At 38.5% G+C, this 6,490-nt stretch overlaps 1 long non-coding RNA gene across 2 annotated transcripts; it reads left to right on the top strand.

The window, feature by feature from the left end:
* LOC109843209 lies at nucleotides 1,135-2,677 on the top strand. 2 transcript variants are annotated; one of them, XR_002247574.1, is made up of 4 exons: nucleotides 1,135-1,276; nucleotides 1,456-1,519; nucleotides 1,606-1,754; nucleotides 2,499-2,677. It is a non-coding gene; the product is annotated as an uncharacterized LOC109843209 (long non-coding RNA). The 2 variants fall into 2 exon arrangements; XR_002247573.1 differs by lacking the exon at nucleotides 1,135-1,276 and having other exon boundaries at nucleotides 1,432-1,519.

A 6,490-nucleotide genomic window follows, 5' to 3' on the forward strand; every position in this document is an offset into this window, starting at 1 on the left:
TCCAGGATGGCGTAGGCAAAGCTCGAGCAGTTGAGCTCGAAATTGGCGAACGCGATGGTGGCTTTGGCGAACGCGACCCTCGGTTGGCGAACGCGACCCTCGGTGTTTTGGCGGCCCGACCCCCGCGTTCAGAGCTCCGACCTCCGCGTTCAGCGCCCCACGCTCGCGGTTTTGGCCTCCGACCATCGCGTCCGAGTTCGTGCGCTGGCGACAGGCTGTCGCCAGCCCATCAATGTTTCGGCTATAAAAAGCCCCTTTGATGCCCTAGGGTGCTTTGCTCCTCCTCCCCGACTTTTCTCTGGCGGCGGATCCCCCTTTAATGCAGCAGCGTTCATCTCCTAAAATCGCAGCAGCGATTTTCCCTTTTGATCTCCAGCTCTCAACAGTTTTGAGGGGAGATAAAGAAAGGATTTAAGAAGAGAGAGAAAAGAGAAAAGGGGATTTTATAGTGGGTATTAACACTGTAGCTACAGTGTTCATTTGAGGAATCTCAGTTTAGAGATTTGCTCTTGATTTGTAATTTCTTGTTAGATTAAATAAGAAATTGACTGTGTGGCTCCCGAGGACGTAGGCAGTTGCCGAACCTCGTAAATCTTGGTGTACTTTTTCTATTCTGCGTTTCCGTTGCATTAGGGGTTTAGGCGTTAAATTCCCAACATCCTCCTCCTCCGTCCTTCTCATGATCCAGGAGTGGACCCCGTCCTGCCTCCTCCTTCTCCATTGTTTTGAAATCGCAGTAGTTTCTCTCTCTCTCTCTTTTTGCGGCAGATTCGGATGAATCTAGGGGTTTCAAGTGAAATGTAACTCTTCTATCCTTTAATTTTTGTTGCAAGTAAAACTAGAGTTTTCCTCTTATTTTTCTAGTAATTGTTATACTTTTTTTATTTTTAAGTATATCTAGGGTTTTCACGATGCGGATACTGAAAAACATTAAGCATGAATGAGAGGAGTTCAGACTCTGTTGCAAACTGAATAGTAAGGAGGAAGAAAAAATACTAAGCTTAACATATTTTTGCCATAAAGCTCTATTTTTTCATGGGTCGGGATGCGTTTTTTTTTTCACATTAAATTAGCGACAAAGTGACAACCGATGTGGAAAGTAATTGTACCTATGGAAGTTGAAATGTTGACAAAATTTGTTAATGAAGGCCAAACTCAGAACGAGTTAAGTAATAATGATATGTAAAAGAAATTGAGAGAAGAGTAATTGTCGTTCATTTTTCTTAGTCAATGTTTATGGAGAGGCTATGAAGATTAATGTTGCCATCATTCACAGGTAATGTTATGTGTTAAATGATATGTCTTTTTAATTAAAATTTGCCAGTTGTTAGCTTATGTGTTAATTTTATCAAATATATTAGATTTGGTAAAATATGTTTTCTTTCCATTATATGAAGCTAGTCTTTTCTTTCCATTATATGAAGCTAGTCTTACTTAAAATCTGCACTTTATCAGGCAACATTGCCTCAATCAGGATCCCTTGCGTTATGTAGGAGATATGTTAGGATGGCTCCATCAGGTCTGCTTGTTTGTTTTGTGCTTGGAATCTGAACCTAATTTTAATTACATTGTAATGAAATTAACTTCTTGATCCTTTGGTTCCAGTTGATTTATCCTCACCATCAGCAGTAAGGGAAGGTGTTTCTTTGCTGCTTGAGCTTATTGATACCTATGATGGCATGATGGTTCCTGCATCTAGGAAGAAGCCTGACTTTGATCCTGTGATTGCTGCTTTACTGGATCCTATAATTCAGGTATGCTTCAGATTTTAAAAGCTCTGACATGCACTTGGAGCCAAACTTCATACTAACATGTAACTGAAAACAGTGAAGTGCCAACATATCAAAAGCTGTCTTGGTAGGCTTCACAAATAGCTTACAAGATTTATGCCTTGATTAGCAATGTCACTGATTTTAAAGTTCCTTTTTGTTGATGTTACTTGTAATTAAATTGGTGTATGCAAGAGAAAATTAATGACATGTAACAGGTGGTTGCACTAGTAAAAATTCTCATATCCTAGATGGAATATTCTAGACGGAATATTCCAGTTAAAATTGAACCATATACAGTTTTTCCCAACCCAAATTATTAGGAGTCAGAATGAGTTTTGACATGGGACAAGGCGAACTTAGAAGCCAAATGACACATTGAATGGACATCAAGGTGCTGATATATCCATTGCTTAGACCTGTAAGCTTTTGGTTGGGTTGTGTATTTAACGTTATTGCTCACATTTCATACTAATTCTAAACAAGATGCTTCTATTGAGTACTTTTTTGTTGTTGTTTTGCTGGCATGCATCTGTTTTATTAAAATGTCAGTTAATCATGATGATTCACATGTCCTACAATAATCGGATTGTTCATCTTCCTTTGATATGAGTGGCATCACAAATTTTAAGGCATGTGGTTCATGGCATTTCCAGTCTTGGATTTATTTATCTTTGATTTTGAATGATAATATATCTTTGTTTTTGAATGATAATATCGATGGTAAAGGCATGCATGATGGTGGGGCTGAAGGGAATCGTTCCAAGAAGGTGAAAAGCGAAGATACATGCAATCATTCTGACAAAGGCGAGGAAGATGTTGAAGAGGAAGAGGCAAGGAAGAATAGACTTGGGCTTAATAAGAAGAGTGGTGATGATGATGAGTTGATTGCGAAGGGAAAATCCTATGTGAATTCATGTAAATAACTGACGTAAAAGTTGGTAAACAATTTTTTTCTAGTATTTTGGTGAATGTATTATTGGAATATAATTAGATTTAATATTGGAATATAATTAGATTGTGTTGGATATGAATATAATTTAGTGTTGTTCAACATTGTGTACATGCACCCAAAGCAGATTCTTAAAAAAAAACTGTAGCATAGCATCCTAGACGGAAATTCCATCTAGGATGCTCAAATTCCGTCTAGGATAGCTTTTTTTAAATTTAGAAAAATTAAAAAACATCCTTCCGTCTAGGATGATTATCCTAGACGGAAATTTCCGTCTAGAATACTCATCCTAGACAGAAATTTTTTCCGTCTACGATGAAGTATTCTAGACGGAATTTCCGTCTAGAATATTCCGTCTAGGATGTATTCTAGACGGTTTTGAATTCTAGACGGAATTCCGTCTAGAATAATCATCCTAGACGGAATTTTGTGCATCCTAGACGGAATTTTCCGTCTAGGATGCCTAATTTTTTAGCAGTGGTCCGTCTAGAATATTCCGTCTAGGATGTATTCTAGACGGTTTTGAATTCCGTCTAGAATATTCCGTCTAGGATGTATTCTAGACGGTTTTGAATTCCGTCTAGAATATTCCGTCTAGGATGTATTCTAGACGGTTTTGAATTCCGTCTAGAATATTCCGTCTAGGATGTATTCTAGACGGAATTTCTATCTAGAATACTACATCCTAGACGGAAACTTCCTAGACATGTATTCTAGACGGAATTCCGTCTAGAATACCCATCCTAGACGGAATTCTGAGTATCCTAGACGGAATTTTTCATCTGGGATACCTTATTTTTTACTTGTGTCTCTCTAACTAGTTCAGAAAAAAGAATTAATCACGATTCTCTCGATATAATTTCTCTCTAAAAGACTTAGAAAAAAAATTATAATTCCCTCAATCGGTTTCCCGAATTATAAAAGAAAGAAGGGTCAACGAAGATCCTTTTCTTTGTTTAACCTGGGTTCTTCTTGGTGTCGATGAGATGCCTCCCTCGAAACTCACGTCGAGTTTGCTTCTCGTTGAAGATCCAACGTTTCACCTCACTGGATTGAAGTCGATAAAACTTACATGGCAAGTTTAAAAATAACTCTTAACGAGTTTAAGAACTCTACGCGAGTTTAAACTCTGTAGAAGAGTTAATTTGAACCAAAATTTGGTTAATAAACCAAGTGTCAAGACTCCAAGGAGTTATGTTGCCGAAGAATACTTCCAGATCAGATGATTGAAGAAGCTCTTTGCTGATATCTAGATCCAAAATGCTCAAAAGATCTAAAGATCCGAACTAAGCTGATCTTTCAGCTATTTATAGGTGATTAGGGGGTGTAACCGCCCCTAAAATCGCTTCTTTGTGTAGCTTATGGGATGTAACCACCCCTTAAATCATTCCTGAGTGGAGTTGTGATCTCCTTAGATCGTGAGAAACGGTTTTAAAACCGTTCAGCTCATGTTTGAACCAGTCAAACGCAAGAATTGTGTTTTAGCATGAATTCTGCGTTCAAAGGTAGCATTTGGAATCTTAAACGCAACGTCTAGAAGCTGCATTGGCAGCAGTTTGGAAGCTGTGTTTGGCAACGCTTGGAAGCTGTGTTGGTAGCTGAATCTGAGCTGTGTCTGTAGTGTTCAGAGGCTGCGTTTGCGGCCGAACATGAGTTGTGTTGATAGCTGGATCTGAGCTGCGTTTGCAGCGTTTGGAGCTGAATGTGAACTACGTTTGTGACAAGGTTTGAGCTGCATTTGCATTGCTTTGACTCTGGAATGAGGCCACTTACATTTTGATTTGAAGATACCGTCAATTTGTAGTCTTTTTTGCTAGAGCGTTGCAAAGATCGTCATCTTGTAACATTCATCTTGGCTCCTTAAAAACATGAGAGTCGTCAGATTATAACTCCCGATGTTGACTATGAAGGTTGTTGAATTAGAGCTTTCATTGGTTGTTATGAAGGATATCAGATTATAACCTTCATCGATCTACGTGAAAGTTTATAAATTGTAACTTTTTGGAAGCCGTCAAATTGCAATTTCCATCCTCGGTGTTTGATGGGGATTAGCTATCTGCAGTAATTTTTAGATAACCTACACTCATATGAGATACTTCATTTCTTATTTTAGACATCAGATGTATTTCCATTTATTCAGTTGAGATATGATTTTATTTATGAGATATATCTTTTTACATCATGTTTATTGCATATACTTTCCCTTATTTTGCATGTTTTATACATGTACTTATATTTGATTCCACTAAAGGATATTACTATGATGGGTGAAATGTGTTGATGCACAGTATGGGTGCATGACAGGTTTGACATCTCTGGGTTCATCTTAAACTGTAGCCATGTGTGAAAATAGGGGCGTCACAGTTGGTATCAGAGCTCTAGTTCCAGCATCCTTAGGATCATTCATGCGTCAAGTCATGGAGCTAGTATAGAGTTTCCTAAGAATCATGTATAAAGTCCGCTAAAAATTCCTAGATTGAGTGAGGACGTTATATATATATAGTATTCTAGTAATTATAAAAGATCAATAATAATAAAAAATGATGAAAAAATAATAATATAATAAAGAATAAATACTAAATAAATAATAAAAAATAAAAAATAATAAATAATAAAATAATAAAATAACATTATATAAATATAATAATATATATATATTATATATCTTATATCGGAGTGATGGTCCGATGGGTAGGAATCATACCCGGAGAGCTGGACAAGCAAAGCCCGAGCCACAGTAGGCTCCACAGTATTTGATCGACTTGGTAACGCCGATTGCAGAAGTAGAGACTAGAAATAATCGAGGAGCGAGTAACGAACCAGACTTCACTTTCTGAAGTTCTACCACCAGTCGTACTAGTTGTGCCTGTTGAAGATGTAATACCGATGACTACACCATCACCACATCCAGCTATTAATAGAGTAGCAGAGCGCGAAGCTTGACTCGGTAAGATTAAGGAAGATATTAGAAGTTGTGAGCACCGAAATTTTAGGACACATTAGATTCAGTTGCAGTTTATAAAAGGAAGAAATATGTGGGAAGTGTTACTAGATATACTTAACGTCGATTCAGTACATAAGTAGAGGTTAGCTATATTCAGCTTAAAGGGCAACGCCGGAGGGTAACATCGACTTCAGTTTGCACCGGAGCAACGAATGTCAATTACATAGGAGGATTTCACCTACTACTTCGATAAATAGCTAAAACTAGCTGATTAGAGCAGGGAAACATACTGATAGTTAATTATAAAAACAGGACTGTCTGGAGACAAGGGCAATGGCAAAAAACCTTTTGCAAGACTTAGAAGACCCTAGCAGCAGGGCAAGAATTTTCACACCAGTAACATAGACAAGGACACGGGCAGCAGCAGAACTATGGTCAGGATAGCAGTCGCAGGGCCGCGGTTACGATCAACAGTCACAGAGGATAGAGGCACCACCTGCCATTCTGAGGATTGAGGGGCCAGCAAGTCAGATTCGCGCAATCCAGGAGATTCCTAAGGGATAGATAGTCTTATATGTTCCACCGCCAGTAGTTCAGCATTCGCTAGCTACCAACAGAATTTATGCAGTCGTACCACGTGATCATAGTGCGAGTGGAGCCATAGTGGAAGGTACTTTCTTAGTGAATTTGTTTCCTGCTCGGATCTCATACCTTCATGGATAGACTTCAGTTAGTCGCACATCCCTTAGACATCCTGTTATCCATCTCTACTCCTTTAGGGGGGCATCCCTATTAGAGAGTGTCTATAGGAGATGTGTCATCAGT

This window comes from Asparagus officinalis, chromosome 5 (assembly GCF_001876935.1).
Source record: "Asparagus officinalis chromosome 5, Aspof.V1, whole genome shotgun sequence".
NCBI lineage: Eukaryota > Viridiplantae > Streptophyta > Magnoliopsida > Asparagales > Asparagaceae > Asparagus > Asparagus officinalis.